General features: G+C 37.1%; 1 pseudogene; it reads right to left on the reverse strand.

Moving 5' to 3' along the window:
• Positions 1-21,910: 21,910 nt before the first annotated feature.
• On the reverse strand, positions 21,911-22,482 carry LOC148123526 (NHP2-like protein 1 pseudogene; annotated as a pseudogene).
• Between the last annotated feature and the right edge of the window lie 1,171 nt (positions 22,483-23,653).

The following is a 23,653-nucleotide window of genomic DNA, read 5'->3' on the forward strand; positions in this document are numbered from 1 at the left end:
AAATTATTTAGAACTAGTCCACTCTGAGTAGCTGTTTGGTACTTCATATGAAAAAACGTAGCATTAAGCATTCAGTAAGGAATTTAAAGTTGTAGTTTTTGAGAAAAGAAATACTTAAAACTCTTACACAAATATAGCTTTACAGAGGCCACTGATGTGAAAAATGAAATGAATTACTCGAAGTTGCCTGGTATTAAGATCAGTAGGTCGCATTTGCTTCTGACTTTTAACACTTTTACAAGCCAACACTTCAAGAGCTGAATAAGATAAGTATAATTTTAATACAAAAGTTTACCTAAACCAATATATTCAAAACATGTCCTTCAGCTAGTAATAAGATTCATATACAAGTTATTCCACAGTTTTAGTTTTTTGAGGCCCAATTAGCATTTTATATTTACAACATATTTCATTATTAGCAAGTCGCACTTAAAAATGCCCAAAGCTCCCAGTATAGAGCTATGTCTATGTTTTTTAATGCATAGGTAATAAAATCTAATACTGAGAATGCCATGTCTATTCATGAATGATGGTCAGAGTTTCTGGGAAACTGCTAGCCCAATGGTTTTTATTTAAAATGCTGTTAAAACCAGGCCTGTAGTTTCCTTACCCGGGTTTTCTGTTCTCTTTGGGAAATGCATGTCGCACGTGAATTCACAAAACGGTTTAGTCAGGAGCTCTATTTGTAGACTTTATCTTCTTTCCATTGTATTGTGAAGGCTATTATAGCTACCGTTCCCAGAGAGTAAGCGCTTCCCATTTACCTATCTTCTAAAGTTTATTTTCGGAAACTAGATGTAACAAGCAAAATCCAGACGTGTTATTGTCACAGCAACCATTCAAATTTACTGTCCAGTCCTCATCCGGAAAGAGTTGGAGAGTTCGCGATGGATGCCAAGAACTGGCAGTATAAACTACTTCTCTGCTTTCCACAAGTCAGGAAGTTGAACTCTCACTCCAATACAAAGAGAGCAGGATGCTACATGGAACACTCATTGCCATTAGCACGGGATAGAAGTGGACTCAAGGACATTCTCTTGTAACAGCCTGGGAAAGAGGAACCAAGGGCATTTGTTCTACAAGTTTCTGATCACTCCATATCATTGCCACCTGAAACATTATGTTAAGGAAAAAAATGGAATTTAATGTGAGGATGAGCAGGAACAAAAGTTCCTCTGTGTGTGTGTGTGTGTGTGTGTTGTGTGTGTGTGTGTGTTGTGTGTGTGTGTTGTGTGTGTGTGTGTGTTGTGTGTGTGTGTGGTGTGTGTGTGTGTGTGTGTGTGTGTCTACTTTGGTTTGCATTGCTTTTGTGTTTTCACCCTCCCCCAGTTAGTTGAGGCCAGAAGGAAAGGAAAGGGCTTGTGCAGAAGAAGAAGAAAGGCCACTCTGAAGGAAATGCGGTGTGAGCTCTTGTGTGAACAATGCGGACTAAGGACGCTTTCTGTGACTTAAGATAGTAAGATTAATTTCACTAAAGGCCCAGCAAAGGCCTTCAGGAGTGCTTATCACTGTCCTACAGAGAGGAAGTAGCCAATTTTTGTTACTGTAAAACAAACAAACAGTGATGGCTTTTGCACTGCTGAGCTAAGAGCTGCTTTCTGTAGCTCTCTGTGATTTTAAACCTCCTCCTCCCAGGATCCAGCAGCAGGTGTGAGGGAACTGAAACCATTCTCAAATATAATAGAATCATAGCACTCCCTAAAGAAATGTACTACAACAACATAGCCTTTTTAAGAATAAACAAGTCTACCTCTGCCCTGTCTTAGACACAAATGTACATTCTCTTCACAAAAATATAATCAAGTAACACATGCACTCAGAACCCATAAACGCACACAAGTACATAAAATAGGTAAAACATGTAGTAGGAACAGCACACACACACACACACACACACACACACCATTTCCCTCTGAGTATTTGACATTACTTTTCCTGATAATTTTCTATGGAAAAAAAAGTCTCGCCATTGACTAAATATTGGATTTTTAAGTCTTTCTAAAATTATTATTTATTTATTTGTCCTACTGAAATAAAGACAATGATCATAATGCTATATATCATTGTAAATATTAGATAGTGCAAAATATACAATATACGTGAAAGTTGCTAATAGGTGATAAAATATTTCGTCATTAAGGAGTAGAAGTCTTCCCCTTTTCCTACACTACTATGAGAGATACCCTCCTAATGCATCTATTTCACTGACAGAAGCATTTTGAAAGAATAATAAACTGAGCTAAATTTTCAATTTAGTCTAATGATTATTACATTGGTTTTCAACTCTGCATTATACATTTTATAGAATGTTCACAAAGGCTTTCTTATTCAAGTAGTTACTGAATAGTTTAGACCTATCTGTTTCTAGTGACAGAAGCCACTGGTGGGCTGAGGGGAGAATTCTCATCTGATAAATATATAAAAATAATTATACATATAATATGATAGGACTATTTTATATACCTTACTTAGATATGTTTAAAGAAAAATAAACAAGACTGGACTACATGAAAGCATGTGGTAAGATCACACCAGTGTCCAGAGATGTCACAGGAAAAAAATATCAAATATTGTCATAAATACTAAGCTTATGCCAAGAAAATATGAAAACACAGAACACAGAGGCATTTAAACAACTATGTTTAAATAAATAATTTGCCAAATGTCCAAAAATGTATTTTCAGAATTTTTTATTTTTAATTATGTTTCTTTATAACATTGTTGAATAGGAAGTTGTTGCTGAGTAGGCCAACTGGGTTACTGTCCTCTCAGCTTTGTAATTTTCAGGTCGGAGACTCTGGCAATTCAACCTGTGATTTTCTCCAGGATGCTCAGCGTCGGCTGTGTGTCAGGTGCAGTGGAAACGATTATCTACCCTGCAGGCTACTTGATAAACAGCCAAGGGAAAACAGCGGTGAGACCTTCGGGAGGTTGTCCATTAGTGAGTAAGAGAGCCTGTGATTAGGAAAATGTGTCTTATTACACTGTCTGATCCTCACAAGTCAAAAGGGGCTCCTAGCCAGGAAGAAATGTCACAGAGTATAACTGCAATCTGGAGGACAGAAACACTCAATGTTGATAAGACTCATGCACATATATACATAAAAGAAAAATATATATACATGCATTATTAACGCCATACCTTTCAATATATGAAATAAATATAAGTGAGTATCAGGAAGGAGAGGAGAGGAATGATGTAGTTCAACAGGCTTCCAGAAAATGATATGCCTCAAAAATCAAGGGATTTTTTTGGTTTGGTTTTAGACGCTAGGGGGGAACAAAGACTATGAATGAATGACCTTCCAGGGCAGACATCTTTGGCATTACCCACACATGCAGAGATCTGGTAGGTACAGTCAGAATCCCCATTTTTTTACAGGACTTCCTCCTCTTATTCTTTTTCCCCCAAATTGAAATAATATTTCTTCTAAACAGTTCTTTCCAAAAGAAACCTATAGCAGTAATGTTTTATTACAATTCCTGATTGATTTCTCATTATTTATTTGAGAACCCAACACCCAAGAGCAGTCACTTGGGAAATACTGCTGTGTGTGTGTGCATGTGTTTCTGTGTGCACGTGTATGTATATATGTGTCTGCCTGTCTATCTATGTATGTGCCTGTCTTTGTGTCTGACTGTCTCTTTCCTCACTGTCTCTTTCCTTACCTCCATGTACTACTCCCAAGCTACTGAACAACTCACATGTCCTCTTTAGATATTGCCTGTCTCTGCCAATTGCTAGGAAGTGCCACGGGTTTAAGCCACAATGTGGCTTAAACAACAGAATTTTATTATTTGACTACATTGGGTGCTAAAATTCTGAGCTCAGGATGTGCGGCAGGTTTAGCACCTTCAAAAAACTATGAGGAAGATCCCACTTGATTAGACAGAGTGGTGCAGGTCTATGTTCCCAATACTTGGGAGGCAGAGGCATCCGTTTATCTCTGTCATCACAGTCACTTGGCACTCTCCATATATGCTAAAATCTGTTTAAATCCACTGCGTTTGTGAGAATAGCTGTCCTCTTGAATTATTGATTACATCGATGTCCTTTTTGTAACTTGGGGGATAAAAAAAAATACCATCTCCAGGTGAGGTCACTTTCTGAGGTAGTGGGTAGTGAATCAGATTTCAACATATAAGTTAAAAAGATAAACATTTCTCACCCATGACCCCATCGCTTCCTGTACCATCCTGACCTTAATTATACTCATTTTCTGGGATCTGTTACATGAATTATTATTCCCTTCATTTTTGAGGCATATCATTTTCTGGAAGCCTGTTGAACTACATCATTCCTCTCCTCTCCCTCCTGATACTCACTTATATTTATTTCATATACTGAAAAGTATGGCGTTAATAATGCATGTACATATATTTTTCTTTTATGTATATATGTACATTAAGCAGTCATTTGTTTTGTTTGAAGGGATGTCTTCGTTTTCATATTTTTGTTTTACTGCTGAGGGCTAATCACATAAGAAGAGTCCAACAAATGTTTGGAAAAAATAAAAATGAATTTTCTCACCTCGTAGAAAAAGGGGCAAAAATAAAACTACATTGCCATGTTCAGATTGATGATACAGAGAAACCTTTTGTCTGTTGAAGGAAACAAATGCTTTGACAGGAGTGTGTGTGATGGGTAATCTCATCAGAGTAAAATATCTTCAAGTTTGTTGTTGAATTGATTTAAAATTGCAAATATGCCAAACATGGCAGAGTTTAGATGATGTTCTGAACTGTTCTCATAGAAGATGTAGCTTTTAAAGGACACTTTGAGGTTTTGGAAAATATAACTGTTGATGTTTTTTAATGAATTGTATAATAGCTTGCAAAACTAGACACAGACTTAGCAATGTTCAGAAAGCAAAGCCAACAGTAGACAGGACTTCTTCACTTAAGTAGGCATGCTGTCTGACATAGCTTTGGCCTCCACTCTCTCCCCCATCTGTTGGATGTGCAAAGACAGTGAAAAGGCAGCCCCCTCCCTTTGAAGCACACATGAGACACAGGGGAGCACAGACCTTCAGAGTTTTTGTGTGCAAAGGAAACAATGACTTCTTGCAGCCTTGACAGAAGCAGGAAATGGGAAAGGAACTTCCAACTCTACAGAACACCCCACAAACAAGGCCTAATCTGCAAGGTCATCCTTTTCTGTAGAGATATTCATTCAAAAGCTGTGAATATCTCACATTCAAAACAACAAAGCAAAACCGTGGGAAGCAAAATCTATTTTCAGGCTCAGAACATACAGTCAGAACTGGTGGCTACAGGTGTCGTGGGATGTGAACATGTCATTGACTCAGATATTACTGCATTAACTCTGCCAGTTTGTGATAATCGTTAAAATTTAAGATACATTATTTGGAGAAAAAATATTGCTTTGAAACTTCTCAGAACATCTTATTACAATACAGTTATATGTATAAACCACCCATCATGCTTGTGTTTGTAATTTTTTAATGAAATTTGCTTGGGAAACAATGTATTACTATAATAGATTTGGGGAGAGTCATGGAAATACAGCATGTATATTTATTTAAATATAGACAGAGAATTTTTAAAAAATCAGTACTATGGCATTTGAAACAATGAGCCATACTCTTAGATTAAATATATTCATAGGTAAATTACTTACTTAGGTGAAGAGAATTATTTGAGAATATATTTCTTGAGGAAAATAAAAAATCCTAAGCAATTATTTATATAGATCATAAATTATAGACTATTTTTTATTCATCATTGATCAATATTGCATTTTGAATTATTTTAATTATTTGTTCTCAGCTATAAAAGACTTTAAATATTTTCATCAAAGACAACATTGTCCTGATTTGGGTGTGTGTGTTTGTATTTGTGTAGTGTTTTGTTCGTTTCCAGCTCAATCTTTTCAAAGTGCTTGAATTAACCTAACATACACCTTTCTTACTATCAGCCCAGTGAAGTTATTGCTGAAAGAACATGGACTCATGATGATCTTCATGGCTTAAAATAAGTTCCATTCATCATGTATATCCTTGTTTTGTTCCTTAAAATTATCAGGGAAATTTTTGTCTTTTGTTTTCACCCTTTCAAAAGCTTGTCTTGATGTCAAGGCAAACTTTTAAAACACAGTAAAGCACAAAGTATATTCATGCACATTTTGAAATATAGATCTATTCGTATTTCTTATTAAAATAGCTATGAAGTGGACAAAAGTTGGGCTGTGAGGCAGTTGAGGTAGGTGAGGCAGGTTGAGACTCTGTACCGTCTATGCTTTTACAGGCCTTGGATAAGTTACAGTACATGTGTCTCTGCCTCCTACTTCCCTCATTCTGAAGCAAACAGTTTGAGCTAAGTGAACTTTAAGAGCTGTTCCACCATCCACATCTAAAATACTAACTTATTGTGGACACAATGTAATTATCTCATGGAGAATAGTCTAGAATTCTAAGGACATATTTTTAGATGCTGGTACATATTAAAAACAAGTGCTTATAGACTATATATGTTTATCATACAAGAAAGTAAGAAAGGAATACTGCACACATACATACACATACATACATACATAAATCCTCCTCCCAACTCAGGATCATTGCAGAAGACAGGTAAGGGTGAAGAGAGTATAAGAGCTAGAAGTAGTAGATACTATAAGGAAACAGTGTCATCTGGACACAGCTGGGCAGCTGCACATATGAACTCACACAGATGACGACAGTATGCACAGATCCTGTGCAAGTCCAGGCAAGAGCAAATCCCAGCATGGAGATGGGAGTTAGACACTAAATCCTGTCAGTACCACGAAGCCAATTTTGGGCTGCTGGGATAGGGTGGAAGTGTTTCTCTAAGAGTGTTGTGGCAGGGAAGTAGGTCACACTGTAGTTGAAGACCACATAGATACAAATATTTTGACAGCATAATTTTGTTTGCCTATATTTCAAAAAAAAAAAGAAGCAAAGTTGCGAGAGGAAAATGAAGGCCGGTCTGTGAGGAGTTGGGCGAGGAAGTATGAATATGATCAAAATACAAAAATGATTATCGTAATCCTCAAAAAGTTATTATTTTCATATAAAAGGAAAAATTTTAAAACTAATCTAAAAACTTTAAAATGTGCAGAACTTGTCTCAACAGCCAAGTCTGAATGTTGGTCTTGGAGGATGGGGCCACTATTTTGTCCCAGCTGCCCAGAACCAAAATAACCACACAGAAAATGTGTTAATTAAATCGCTGCTTGGCTCAATAGCTCTACCTTCTTATTGGCTAACTCTTACATCTTAGTTTAATCCATTTCTAGTAATCTGTATGTCACCACGAGGTTGTGGACTACTAGCAAAGATTTAGCACGTCTATCTCCGGCAGCGGATCCATGCCATCTTCATACTCTGCCCTTCTTTCTCTCAGTATTCAGTCCAGCTCTCCCCGTTTACCTAAGTTTTGCCCTATCAACAGGCCAAGGCAGTTTCTTTATTCATTAATGGTGATCACAGTACACAGAGGGGACTCCTGCATCATGTTGGAATTTGGAAATGGAAAGAATTAACCAGAAGAATACGTAAAGCAGGCACACATTCTAAATGGGATACTCAGAGACACAGGAAGTGCATGGCTCTTCTCAATGGCTACTTCAACTATCAGGAGACAGAAGAATCATCTCTGGTCCTTGTTCAGGATCATCTCAAACACCGAAAAGTCCGGAATAGTGTTCAAACAGCTGTACATATCCATGAAAAAAATAAAAGGCTGAAGCCTTTATTTTAAATATTCCATATCTTTGATATCATATTCTGAAATTTTTAGTTTTCATTCTTAATGATACCCAATTGACCTTGGAAATCTGTTTAATTCTAGTTACAACTTCATTTGCTAAGGGAGCCGCACTGTCCTAATGAGAGACATACCAAATGCTGCAGAGTAAATTGAGACTGTCCCCTTGTTTCCAAGTCCCTATAATCTCTATTTTATTTTGTATAGCACAAAAGTCAGATTTCAGTTATTACATGATACTATGATGTAGCCATGACTATTATCAGGCTAATTGATATTCTTGCCGTGTTTGCAAATGAAGTTAAGAAAAAAGGTCATCCAGGTAGAAGTTCCCCACCACCTGGTGAAACTGGGAAAACAGAGGCTCATGCTATACATCTAACTTTTACATGGCTCTGAGGATCTGAACTGGGGTCCTCACACTTTTATCCACACTTTTAACCATCTCCCAAGTACCTACAATAGAAATTTCAAAATTCTATAAAATCTTGCTTATGTAATCAAATCAATAATCCATCAGGTAGCAATATGTATTTAAAACAGATTAAGTCATTCACATTTAAAAGAGTAGTTTGTTTCCTCATTGAGACTCTTCGGAGTCTGTATATTCTAAGGAATAAACAGGCTCCTAAACATAAAGCAAAGAAAACCAGCCAACAAATCACAATCCCAGAGAATTTAGACAACAAGGAGGACACTGAGACAGACATAGATTTAATCTACATGGGAAGTGGAAAAAGACAAGATCTCCTGAGTAAATTAGAAACATGGGGACCTTCGGGGAGAGTTGAAGGGAAGGGGAGAGGCAGGGAGGGGAGCAGAGAAAATTGGAAAGCTCAATAAAAATCAATCAAATCAGTAGAAAAGAAAGAAAAACAGGTTCCTATCCTAGTCCAAAGGCTACTAACAGATCAAGAATTGTATAAAGCTTTGTAGTTTTTTTTGTAAATTGCTATCTATTCATTATTTATTTTTAAAAATGAGTTTTTATTTATAACAAAGAGCATAGTTTCATTTTCATAGGAAATATTCCTGAAGGATTGAGTGCTTTGTAAGCACTCCTCATGCCCAGAACCAAATAATTAGATTTCCTCTGTCACAATTACCTAAGACTCTGTAAAACTTTGCTAAGTGGATAGAATCACAGTCCTTTAAATCTGAAGGCTTTCATCTCAGCAGAAGTTGATCTACTATCTACTAGCTCAATACACTAAACAGGTTAAAAGTGTGCAATAAAAGGACTCCAGTATACTTCCGATAAATGAACTTTACCTTTTTTCTATACATTAAAAAGTCAGGTAAAAACAGTTGATATTAGAAGCTTCATTATTTAGTAAGGTGAACATAGCCTGAAATAAAATAGGATCGTGGTATGTTTTAAATATTAAATTAGTAATGAAAATATAAAATGTTAAAATATAAAGTTTTATTTAAATATTTTGTTTGTATTTTAATTATGTGTGTGTATGAGAGTGTGTGAAAGATAGACACACACACCCAAAGAGAGAGAGAGAGAGAGAGAGAGAGAGAGAGAGAGAGAGAGAGAGAGAGAGAGGTTGTCTTGAGGTCATATACCCTGGAGATAGACTGGCCAGCAGTTGTGACCTTCCAGTGTGGGTGCTGGGAATAGGACTCTGAGCCTTTGGAAGTGCAGCCAGTTCTTAACCACTAAATCATCTCTGCAACTTTATTTGGATATTCCTGAAGTTCTTAAAATGGCTTATTTGCATGAATTTTTCTCAATCCTTGGCATCAAGTTTTCATTAATTTAATTCCAGAAGGACAGGGAAGTGTTTCTATATGAACTCCTTAACCTGGAGGGTATTTGACTTGACGGTGGTTTCTGAGTGAAAACTTTCAGCCCCAGACTATTTCACCAGCCACAGGAAAATTAAGTTGTAAATAGACAACATAAAAAGTAGTTAGAAATGCTTGGAAAGGGGAAAATGCCTAAATAACAAGAAACAAATAAATTACAAAATACTTGGAATTATTTTGAGCCATATACTTATAAATTTGTCTCAATAGAATGGTAGAGGTAAAGAAAAATCTTGGTAAACATCGAGAAGACTGAGATAAACACATGGGAAGGGCACACAAGGATTTTAACATTGTAATGAAGAATCAGAATGTCAAGCAAGCAGTCAACTTTGTTTATCTGGGAGGAAACCTCAGTTCAAAGGAGGGAACTATTTCAAATGTCTAGAGGCAGATAGGGATAGTGAGAGCTACATTTAAAGCACTAGGAAAGGTTTGGTCAGCAAGAGACATAACAACAAAATTATAAGTACATGAGACACTTGTCTTGAGCTGCCTTCTTTACATCTCCGAGACCTGGACAATAAAGCACTCCTCAGAACAGCAGGTGAAGGTGTTTGAGATGGCATGTCTCAGGAGGATTCTAGGCATCACACAGAGAGATAGGCTACACAATGATAACACTAAGAAGCAGCTCCATTTACAGAAGGAAATAAACTACAGGGGATGGCAACAGTGCCTGGATTACTTCAACCATGTCATGAGAATGAATGACAGCAGATCCCCAAAGATAGCACTGCTTGGAGGAGTGCACGGGATAAGGCAGAAAGGAAGCCCTAAAAAACACTGCATAGACGGCATAAAGGAAGACTATGGAACCTTGGGTATGACAATAATACAAGCATCTAGGGCTGCCCAGGATAGGAACTGCTGGAGAACCGCCCTACACAGTCTGCCCATGCATGGTTAAACATTGCCAGGGTATAAATGATGATGATGATGATGATGATGATGATGATGATGATGATGATGATGGATTGGGTAGACAGAGCTTTGCTTAGATAAAAGCTCACAGACTCAACACAGGCTGAATGAGAATACTAACTATTAAACATTTCTCTACATTGAAAACATTCTAAAAAATAAGAGGCAGTGCTACACAAGCATAAATATCTGAGTCCAGGTCCCAAACACAAGTGTAAAAACTGGCAAGTAGGTTCACTTCTGTCACTGGCAATGGAGAGACAGAAGGAGACAGATTCCCAGAGCTTACTGATAGCCACCCTATCCAACTCATAAGATCCAGGGTCAATGAGAGATTTTTTTCCAAAAGTTAAGGTGATGAAGCTGAAGCAAAGCCTTGTTTGTTAAGAGTTTGTTGCTCGAAGTCTGTTTCTGGAATGCACTTTGCATCATTCACCTGCATTACAAACACACACACACACACACACACACACACACACACACACACATAAATATTATGAAATTAAGGTGGAGAACAATTGAGTAAGACTCCCAATATCCCGATATCAGTCTCTGACCTTTTACACAATATGCACATGCCCATGCACACCTTCATAAATATGAACACACAGGGAAAGACTTCACACATGCAAACTGTCTCCACAAATAAAATCTAAAGAGTAATAAACCTAACAGGACTGTTTGGATGAGATAATTGATAGTGTGAAAATTAATGAGAAAGAGAAAGAGAGAACATATCACTAGTAGAAGTCACTAGTAAGAATTCCAATGGAACAAGAGGATTAGGAAAAAAGTCCATCATCTAAGAGCATTTACCACTCTTCTAGAGGATATAAACTCAGCTCCCAGCACCCACATGGTGTGTCAGAACCATCTATAACTAAATTCTAGAGGACCTGACAACCTCTGCTGACTTCCATGGATTCCTACAGCCTGTCTTAAACACACATGCACGTGCGCACACACACGCACACATGCACACAAACACACACACACAGAAGCATATTAAATAGATATCTAGTTTAAAATATAATCAATAAAAATAATATAGAAAATTATATATATATAAACATAAAAAACATATAAAAATAATTCCTTGGCAATATACTCATAGATACTGGCTAGCATTATTTAATAATTAATAGGAGTATATGACACAAATAAGCATAAATGGATGGAATTCAGAAAGTGGGGACAAGTAATTAAACATCGTCAATATGTCAAAGAAGAAATAGTATTAGAATTTTTATAAGTTTATAGCTAACAACCTTCTAATGAAGAAATCTCCAGACCAGACAAGTTAGTGAACACTTCTAAATCAAGCATTTGGGAGGCCGAAGTGGGGTGATTAAAGAGGCTGAAACTGACCTGGGCAGCATAAGAAATTCCAGAACAACTTGGGTTACATAGCAAGGCTCTGTCTTAAAGAGAAAAATTAGAAGGGGAGAAAGACAGAGAAACAGAGAGGAAGAGACAAGCAGACAGAGAGAGAGAGAGAGAGAGACAGAGAGAGAGAGAGAGAGAGAGAATGCATGAATGATGGGATCATTTCTATTTCAATTTATCACAACCAAATATTTATGTATTACATAAAACCAATCTCAGATTTTTTTAATATCATTATTAAATAATAGCGGTCAAATATCAGAAATATTGAGCATTTTTGAGACTAGAACACATCATGCCCAAATAGGACAAAAGCATTACAGGAAAGGAAATTATAGGTCAGTTATTTCATTAACATACATTACTAAGTGCTAGCAGAACATAGGAACATAAAGGCACGGTGATCTGTCAAAACCCTAATGGATTTATTTCAAGAATGCCAAATCAATTTTAAACTTGAAAAATCAATCTACAAGCTGCTGATGAAATCTCAATCTAACAATTATTAAGAAGCATAAGATGAACAAGGAGTAGACACATCCCATATCTGATAAGCACATTAAAAGAAAGGAGATATAGATATCACGCTTATTACTGACTGCAGAGTGAATTTCCATGAAGAATGCAATGAGACGAGGTTATCCTACTCGGTCGCCATCCACATAGTGCATGAGTGACGAATAAGGAATATCAGTGCAAGACATACAATGGAAGGGTTAAACCATTATTAAACAACAGAATCACGTGTGAGGGAAGTCCCAAAGAATACACAAAAGAAATGATAAAACACGAGAGGCAGGATCTAAAGAGATTTTAAGAAATTCAATGTTCACAAACATTTGTAATTGTATTAATTACAAACAAATTTATACAAAAAAGAATTATGAATATAAAATATCTTTCACTTAGACAACAGCAAAAATATTAAATGACTGGAATTAAATATAATGAAAATTGTTTTACATTTCAATAAGAGAAATGCTGAAACATTATCCAGAACAAATAAATGGAGAGAAGGGTGAATTTAAGGTTCAAAAATTGCAGTTAACTGTAGTGCGGTGCCATAAGCCCTTAGTGCCAGCTCGCAGAAAGCAAAGAAGCTGATTTCAGCGACTTTGAAACCAGTCTGGTCAACACAGTGATACCATGGCTCAGAACAACAAAAACTTACAATGAAATTAATTCTACCAGGCTTTTTTCCCTATAGAAACTACAAATCAATTCCAAATTTTGTGAAGTTTAAAGAAATGTGAGTGATCAAGCATAATAAGAACTTCCATAAAATTATCAAAATTCAACTCAAAGATGTATAGAGAAAACATAAGGTCTCAGAAGACAAGCATGAGTTTTCTAAATAGCAAAGCACATCCTTCCATGAAGACCAGACCACTGTCATTGTCCACATGGATCAGGCATTTGTATTTTGTTTTGTTTCCTATTATTTTTTGAGAGTATAATTTTATCGGTTTCCCCTTTCTCTCAAAACACTCTTGTATGTCCACCTTTCTATCTTTGAAATTTATGGTCTGATGCTTTAATTGTTGTTTTACACACACACACACACACACACACACACACACACACACACACACACATACACAACATAACATAGTATAATATATAACATACATTTCTAAATACACAAATATAACCTGTTCAGTCTGTGCAATGGGATTTGAAAGTTTTAGAGCTGACCATTTGACATTAGATAACCACTGGTCTGCTCTTCCCTGGGAAAACTATTTCTCCCGTTCTCAGCATTCTTTAGTTGCCTGTAGTTCTTTATCTAGGACTGAGGTCTCCTGGGCTTTCCCCCTTCTCTGTTAGCAAGTCTATTAGTTTTGTCCCCATTTGGGTCATTTTTAGGCATCCATGTTGGTGAGTCTTCATGGGTATAGCTCCTGACATTTCCAGAGGACACATTCTCCCAGGAAACAACCTCTTCCTCTGCCTCTTTCTTACATTCTTTCTGCCTACTCTTCTGCAATGATATTTTTATAGTGTGACGCTTTGGGTGTATGTTTTTTAAAGTGTATGCATGTGTATATATTTTTTCATTTGTCCTAAATTATGTTTTAGCATTGCTCCTGTTTCTTTCTAGATACTTAAAGTGTTTTGATTTGTTTTTAGTAGGTGGCATACTTGAGAATTATTTTTATAAGTTTTTTTAAAATTAATACCAAGTAAAAAGATGTTATAAAAAGGCCACATGCTAAAAAGTGCATACCATTGAATGGAAGAAATAGAATACCCAATTTAAACTTAAATGACAAAAATTAAATAATCCAGAAGCTAGACATTAAAGAAAACAGACATCAGTAGAAAAAGTAAGATATTAATAAAGTGGGAATGGTGGCAAATACTTGTGTTCCCAGGAGCAAAATATTGGCAGATCTGTCTGTGGGATCTATTGACTAGTCAAGCAAACTAGCCCAACTAATGAACCCTGGGTCTGAGTCAGAGGTGCAGTCTCTGAAAACAAAACATTTCCTCAAGAAGGATTCTCATGACTAATTTCTGGTTAGAAAAGACAATTGAACATAGGTGCATGTATATGCACACATACACGCACATGCACATACACATACACATGTGCACACATAGAAGCACATACAGGGAAAATACACTTAAGCACACATATCTACACATACATGCACACACGCACATACCAGGAGAAGGCAGTCACACACATATACACACATGCGAACAAACACATACACACTCATGCATACACACACACACATATGCACAATGTATGCATGCATACATACACAAGCATACATATACACAATCATATAATATGCACATACACTTATATACACACACACAAACACCTTGAGAATACACTCGTGCATACATATATGTACACATATTCATACACACAAAACAGAAAAGAAAGTAGAAGATGATAAATTAGATGCTTAGTCCATTAAACTAGGAAAGCTCCAAAAAGTGAGAACACCACTACCAAGACACAGATAAAAAGAGAGAAAGAGAATTATGAAACAAGTAACTCAGTCAAGAAACTTCAAAGACTGAATGACACTTACATCAATCCTGAAACAGAGCCACAAAAGTTCAAATTAGGCATATTAATTGTTTCCTATATTTATTTTTACTTTCATAAAATTGACAATTTCAACATATACATAAACAGAAGAAGAAAACTTTCAGGTGAAAATTACAAATTTGTGTTCATTGCCACAAAAGGAGGGGAGATGTCACAATTTGTCTGGCCCTGTTTTGAGCTATCAGCAAAATGATTCAATATTGACTCGCAAGGTAATCTGCAATAAAATGTTATAGAGTACAACTGATAAACAAATGAAATATTTTTCTGAAGGAAACGGAAACTATACAATGCCACAACTTACATGACTTTGGTCTGGGAACCTGACTGGGGCTGCAGGAAATGAAGAAATCACAGACACGGGTATAGAAAAGCTGGGATCAGGAGAGGCAGGTCGTTCTGATGGAGTGGCACCAACAACCGCACAACCAACCGGAGCCTCAGCTTGTTTATTATGGACATCACAGGACGAGGACTTAGCGAGTCTCACAAAGAGGCTGAGAAGGTGAGAAGTCTTGGCTGTAAGCATCCTATAGGAAGACACTGAAGTTGCTGGTTTTGCAGACACTACTCAGTCTGTAAGCACTGATACTTGGATCAGAGAAAGGCTTTGTCATTTTCGTCTAAGCCTGATGGTGGAGGTGCGGGGTGGGACAAGACACTATATCAATTTCTGCCAATTTTCTGTGGCTATAAGGTATTGGACCTTGACACGGCCAATTCAAGTTAGCCATACACATTCATGCAGGGCTTCCGTCTGCTTACTAAAAGCAAATGCTTTATTCAACTTTGTCCATTTTTTTTAATGCTCCATGATACTGGGTACAATTAGATTGTCTTTCCAGTTTCTTTGGTTCTTTAAATTAGGAAATACTGCAATAAATTTTAGATTACATATAAGGTAACTGACTAGTATTTCTACTGAATCTTAATCCCAGTAAAATTATCATAGTGTATAAACCCATGATGCTCTTACAGTGTTGAGACTTGAGAAACAGTGCTAGACACAAGGACCATGTATCACTTCTGCTGTGCAGTACGAGAAGCTAAAATCAAGCAGCATTTCCAGTGCTCTAGGTTCTTGACTTTGGCGGTGGTCTTTAAGAACATTATCAGCTTTTACAGTCAGCTTGGGGATCTGATTTACTGTTAAAGGGGTCATTAGGCTTACCACCTGCTTGAACAGATGTAGCTAAATCAATACTACTCACAGTGTGAAGACATCAGGGAGCAAGGAAAGAGATATCTTGATTGAGGGAGCCATTGTGGGGTTAGCATATTTTCTATAACATCTAAAGCAATGGTTTTTTTCTCTCTCTCTTAGTTAATATGTTATGATTTTTGTGGTTCTTTAACTATTGAATCAATCTTCATAAAAGTAATCAATACACTATCTAGTGTTAGTATGTTAGGAGATTATGTATTTTAATATAGATAACAATTTTGACAAAAATAACTTTCTAAACAATAATTAGAAGATGTTACATTGTTTTATCTATTTGGCAAATCTTCCAAACATTGTAGAAGTCAGATTGATTCTCAGTTATGCTTCTGCCCAGTCTATCAAAGTCCACTGATCAGTCTCACATCAACTTCCATATGGATACAGGAGTACCACAATACTTTCTTCAGAGAACATTACATAGACATGGCATTATGGCATATAGGTGTCCTAGCTCCAAAGGGACTTGCAGCCATCCTGATGAACTTACTGGGACTTTGAAATCAATTACCCTATATTGTACAAGAACAGTTTTACAACATCAAGCATTGATCATATGGGGAATATTGGCTTACTGCCTCGTGCAGTTTCTAAATATGGACACATGGCATTACATAACACTTTAAAATTACTTTTGTTAACATCACTAAGTCTTTGAAGCATTTTCAAGCTACAGTGGTAGATGTAATTTTCCATGTTTCAAAAATAAATTTGAATGTTAAAATGATCATTGGAAGTAAATTCAGTTATTCTTTCAATGACATAGTCCCTTGATTATTTTTTGAGGATATGACTAGCAAAATACTCATATAAATAGCTATAATTTGTTTGTCCAGTGTCCTTTCAAGTAAAACAAAATGTCATTTTGTGAAAGAGGTGTCCAGTAACTTGTGACTTAGTCATGAGTGTGTCTTTCTTGAGATTGTTATCAACATTCTATACTAGTATGCAGTGAGGTTTTATATTTAATGTTTCCAGTAAGTCTATTGTAATACACAGAATGTCAAAAAGGTAATAAGACTCTAAGAAATTTAATGCTCAAGTAAAATTAATGTTTAACTTTCTCACTGAGGACAATGCTCAATGAAGAGGTGTGTGTGTGTGTGTGTGTGTGTGTGTGTGTGTGTGTTAAAATTGAGACTATACGGTTATCACAGCAGTTACTAGGATAGCTTGGTATCACTCATTTAGTTCATGTGTTAAGGTGCCAGCAGCCGTAACTCATTGTTTCTGTATCAGCAAAATAAGCAACAACATGATGTGGTGATTTGAATGATGATGGCCCTCATAACCTCATCTATTTAAATACTTGGGTTCCCATTTGGGAGAACTATTTGGGAAGAATAAGGGAGGATGGCCTTGTTAGATGCTGTTTGCCACTGGGGGTTGGCTGAAAGGTTTGAAGAGATCTGGCCTTTCCAGTGTGCTCTCTATCTCCTTTTTAGATCAAGATGTAATCTTTCAATTACTCCAACCACCATGTGTTTTCCCCATCATCGAAGACTCCAATCCTCTGAGTCCATGAGACCAATTGAATGCTTTCATTTATAAGAGGCCTTGTTTTATCAGAGTACTGTGGAAGTAAATAAAACACAGAGCAAAAAAAACCACAAGTGCCAATTTTGCGTAGTTATGAAAACAGTCTTGACCTTATATAGAGTAGGACTGCAGGATATACAGGGGCTATGAATTATTCTTCAGGACTTCTATAACATAAGTACACCTCATTTCTCCCACCAATTTTGAATGTGGTGTTACCAAATATAATTCACTATTTTCATTATATATTATATATTATATATAATATGTAGTGAAAATATAATAATCTTTTCATTTGGTAACACCACAATGAATAATACCATAATGAAAAATACTGAGAATATTCAGAGACACTGAACAAAAGTTCAACGGATAAGTTCATTACATAGTAACAAAGAAAATTGTCACAAAATCAAGTTTATATAATCCACTGTTACATGAATAATATCATATTCAATTCCCAAACTTTATGTGCCAAAACATAAAAACCCTTTGTCTTTTGGGAACTCCAAAGAAATAGGGTCCCATAAAGTCTTATGTGTGGAGTCAGACTTAGTATGATTAGTGTTCTTTTAGTATGTAACCTAGTCAACTGGAGTAGCACACAGCAACAGTCCCAGCTCTTCAGGAGGTTCAGCTTGGAAGATCACTTGGTCCCAAGAGTTTAATAACAGCCTGAGCAATATAGCAAGACACTGCATCAAAAATAAAAAGGTAATTAAATCAACTATATAGAGCCTGAAACACAGAGAGAAATCGATTGTCTACAAGACAAGAATACATTCCCACAAACCAACTGTGTCAGATCATAATGAAGGCTATCCAGCCAAGAGAAGCATGAACAAACAAACTTCTGCTGTGGAAGCCACCCAGACTATGACAGTTTGTTATGGTAACCTAAGCATGTTGGTATAGCACTTGCTTTCTAATTGGTGAAAAACGAGTCACAGCCTAGATTTTACACTCAAAACAAGACAAAGCAAAAAGAGTCATGGACTTGGATGCAAGACAGGCTTTGAAGAAATACTTAAATTCAGACATGTAAGGAAGCATGATCATATGCATTATTTACCTACGGGTTCAACTCTAATATTAGGAAGTGAGTTTATTACTTTCTTAAAGTCCTAATCATCCAAAGTGCATGAGCGCATTAACTTCAAGTGTCTAGATCTATTTTCTAGAATCAATACTTGTTCCTTAGCTGTGGCATGGTAGCAGACAATTGCATAATGAAGCTGTCTGTCTTTATTTACACAATGTATTTTTGTATTCACTAGGCCAGAAAGAATAGTTCTGTGTAGCAGCTGTCATTGTATTTTCTGCTTATCTCAGTCCTGTCTGCCACTGTTATAATTCACCAGCTGACACCCGCCTTGGCAGAAACCAAGGGCAGTAATTTCATGCCAAGCAACAACGGAGCTCTGAACTCTGACACAATTCATCTTAGTTCTACTTAGTGAAGGGGATTCTTTGGATTTCCCCCACTTCTGTTGAAGCATTTGTGGCTGGAAGGGGAGGGGCATGGGAGAAGATGGGGGGTGCAATGGAAATGCACACTGGGGAACAGTTGCTGCTCTGTCTGGGGCAGTGGAACAGGGTCACAGGAAGACAGAGCCATTTGTGAGAGATGAAGACTGAATGTCCAGATAATGACATTCCTGCTTGTTTGATTTTTGAAGAGTTGGAAGGATATGAGAGCACATTTGGTGTCCAAAAATACACTTCTGTTCAACTCAAACGATTTGGAGGTTCAAAGTGTAATTTCTGGCACTTTCTGATTTAGGATGCTTAAACCCGGGCATGAAGGCCGTTGATTGTACTCATCAAAAATAGCCCTGTTAGAGTTGTGAATGCTTGATAAATAAAATGGAAAATCTTCTTCTTCAAGTTAGTTTCTATACTCCAATGGCCATGGTTTATAGGAGTCTCATTGCAAACGGAAAAGGTGAATGACGTCACCACCTAACTCACTTTAAACCTGAAAATAACCATTGGCCAGGCATTCACATTTTAAAGTCATGTCCTTTATAAGGTCTTGTATTTTTTTATACACATGTGTTAGAATCCCCTAGGTTTCCCACAATATATTTAGAGTAAGAACCGTACTTTCCAGACCATTTCCTGGTAACTTTATGTGTCACGGTGTGCAAAATGAATTGCAGAAGTGAGAAAACAAACCAGATAACCAGTGCTTTTAAATGTCACCTTGACCTCAGGAACCCGCTCGGGCCAAGCAAACACAATTTTCAGGCTAGATCTAAGATGGGACTGCTTCATATTTCCTCTTCCAATTCTGTGTACACGGTGATTGATTGAGGGAGACTCTCACAAGGATGACTCTTTAAATGTCACATGACTTTGTATCCTTTCACTGACTGATGGATCTCGGCAGGCTGGGGAGCCAGTTCTGATAATAGCTTTTTGAAAAAGATAGCATGTGAGTGGTTTTTGAATACATTCCTGCTATTTTGCTAATGACACAGCAGGGAAGATAACATGATCAGAAGGATTTTATGTCTCAATACTACATACTAGGGATAATAAAATAAAAAAGAATAATTCATCACAAATTTAAAATAAAATTGCATCATGTCAGGTAACTCTAGGCAAATAATCAGTCAAAATCATTGAGTACCAAAAAGAAAATCATTTTGATTTGTTTTACTGATCGTAGTTTTCACATAACAACTTTGAATATCTCTGAATTCTCCTGACAAAGCAGTTTCCAGGAACACCTAAACTATATGTTCTTTTCAAAAGGTAACTCTTGTTTAAGGGATGATATCTATAGGATATTAATTTTTGTCTCGATTCCCATAAAGTGATGGGCCATATCTACTGTCAAGAGAAGAAAAACTTGATAAAACTTTTACAAATGTCAGGTACAGAAGCTTGATAATATCTCTAAAATATTGTAGGTCTTAGCTTTGTAATTTAAACCAATAGACATACTTGATCAAAACCAGAAAAATATGAAGAGAACATGTTAAAACAAGTAAGATGGCCAACTAGATTAACGCATGGTATCCTTTACGACGTCAACATCTTAAACCAATAGCAGTGTGCTCAGATTTCAGGCAGAAGGCAGACTCTGGCAAGAGATGAAGCATTTGTTTTTCTGATTTGGGATAAGCCAATGAATGAATGTTTCCTCCTCAGCTCTCCCAGATGGATAGGATCTTCATGGCACTGTGGGAAACCAGGTTTGAACAGCTATAACTGGTGTTCCACATAACCCAGACTGTAGACATTTTGTGGCTATCCTTACTGTTCCTTCAATCTCATCATTGCAATCTACATGGTCTCCTTAAACATCTACATTATGAACCCTTATCAAGTCCTTCTAAATGGCACTACATGTGTCACACCAGGAGAGGAAATGATCCCTCTATGTTTTTCATGCCCAGGTTACAGTAGTTCATACAATGAATTTTTTTTCATTTAAAATGTAATATGAACATATTTATTAGGATGCTCAAGAATGAACAACATTATTTTCACTCTCTTCATGTGATAAAGAATACATTTGACCCATGTTGAGGGAGGAAAGGGATAGGACTCCCAAAGTGGGTATCAAACAGCCCCACAAGAAATCCCCATTCAGCGAAGGGCAGGATGTCCCTGATAGCATTCTCTGCTCTAAGTTCCAGCCCCGGTACTCTTTATTCCAACTATTCTGTCCTTGTCACTCTTCAAGATCCACGCAGTCAAACTCAGGCAACCTCTGAGTCTGCAGACCACAGCTTTGAATTGTTACTGCCTTGATACCCTCAGTAGGGAATGGGGTAAGAATAGAAGATTACACATATCAAAAACACAACATTAATAAATGGCACTTGGACGTAGGTTTAACATTATCAGATTTTCTCTTCAAATGACAGTGGGTGGGAGGGGTTGCTTCCCAAAGAAAGATTTTCAGTCATGGTAGCATTTATGGAGATCTCATATGCAAAGGCATGAGAGACCAGTGTTACTGTCATCTTGTCCTGCACAGAGGAATGAATTTGCAGATGAAAGTAGACACTATCCTTGGCTTAGGTTTTTCCTGGTTCTTCCCACTGTTACACTGTGACGTTCTGCCTCTCACCTAACTTAGATATCTCACTTAGATTAAGTGAAACAGATTAAAAAATGGTAGTAGAGGATGGAGAGAGGGGACAGAACAACCCTGTAAGACTATAAAAAAAAATACAAAAACCAGATGTAGTACAATATTTTTAATAGAAACTGGCCGAAAACACTACATGCTAACAGACGGTATGATACAGAGTAGGGTGGGAGCAGACAAGAAGGGCAGAGCCACAGGCTACACCAGGAGCCTTTCAATAGACTGCTGGATGGATTAGATCTGCTGCTTTAGCTGGGAGCCTTCTTTGATGGTAACAGAACAGGTGATGACGGGTCTGGAGACCCCACAGGCCCGTCTTAGGGCCTGCTTGGAGCGCACAAATACATAGGGGACATTCTTGTCTTCACACAGCAGTGGGAGGTGCAGGATGATCTCCAAGGGCTCAGCGTCTGCTGCCATCACGATGAACTCAGAGATGCCTCTGTTGAGGGTTTTGGTGGCTTCATTGGCTCCTTTCCGAAGCTGCTTGTAGTTGCACGACTGCTGAACAAGGTCCAGAAGCTTCTTGGTGAGATGGGCATCTGCGAGGGGATAGGCCTTCGGGTTCACATCAGCCTCTGTCATGGCTGCGGTGCGCCGGCCCAGCTGCGGGTCGAGAACAGCCGAGCTCCGACAGACTGAAAGCGCCGCACAGAAAGACTAGCGGAAGTCACTTTCTGTGCGGCCATACAATGAATTTGAAAGCATTTCTTCTTTATTATAATGAGGGTATTTTCACTTCCTTTTAAGTTTTTTAAACACATTTAAAAGTTTATTTTGGAAGGACTTATTTTTGATAAGTATCTTAGTTATGGTTTCTATTGCTTTGAATAGACCACAGAAACACTTAAAAAGGTCAAGATTTTATTGGGACTGACTTACAGTACAGAGGTTTAGTCTTTTGCTATCATGATGGGAAGCACGGTGGCACGCAGGCAGACAGGGTTTTGCAGAAGGAGTCAAGAGTTCTACATCTGAATCTGAAAACAGCAGGAAGAGAAAGTGACACTGGGCCTGAAATGAACATCATGAAACCTCAAAATCCACCGCCAGTGACAAACTTTCTCCAACATGGTTACACCTACTGAAACAAGGCCACACCTCCTAATAGTGCCACTCCCTATGCACCCATGAGGGGCATTTTCTTTCCAACCACCACAATTAATAAATTAATTCCAACTTTATTCAGTATTTATAATTTATATTTTACTTTTTATACCATAGGTTGCTTCCTTTTCAGTTTAAATAAATTTTAAAATAGCTTATTTTGAAAGAAAATACTTTTTTAGTAACTTTATTTCATCCTTATTCAGTTTTGATTATTTATATTTTTATTTTTCTGGTATAGATCATTTTATTTTTGAGACTGTAATATAATTAGACTTCTCCATTTTCTGTTCTCTCTTCAAACTTTCCCATATATGCCTCCCTGCTCTCCTTCAAATTCATGGCCTTTGTTTCACTAATTGTTATTGCAAACATATATGTTCATAATATATCTTTTTTGGTCATGTTTTCAGGGCTGATCATTTGTGAGTGAACAATCAATTAGCGTGCTCTTGCTGGCAGAGTACCACCTCTCTCACTCTAAGCTTTTCCCTGGTGCCCTATACATTTTTCTAGAAAGTTATAAATCTTACAATGATTGACTAATTTATTGCTACTAATGTGTTATATTATTGATTTTCCATGCCATGATGACATTTCTTTTCTATTTTACCCTGAATTTATAATACCTTTCTTTATTTTGCTCAGGGAGATAGATATGGATCTGTTTTCATTCTTCCCCATGAAGTCATTCAGGTTGACTGGTTACACACGCTTCCGGGCAAAGGAG

This window comes from Myodes glareolus, chromosome 1 (assembly GCF_982192425.1).
Source record: "Myodes glareolus chromosome 1, mMyoGla1.1, whole genome shotgun sequence".
Lineage (NCBI taxonomy): Eukaryota > Metazoa > Chordata > Mammalia > Rodentia > Cricetidae > Myodes > Myodes glareolus.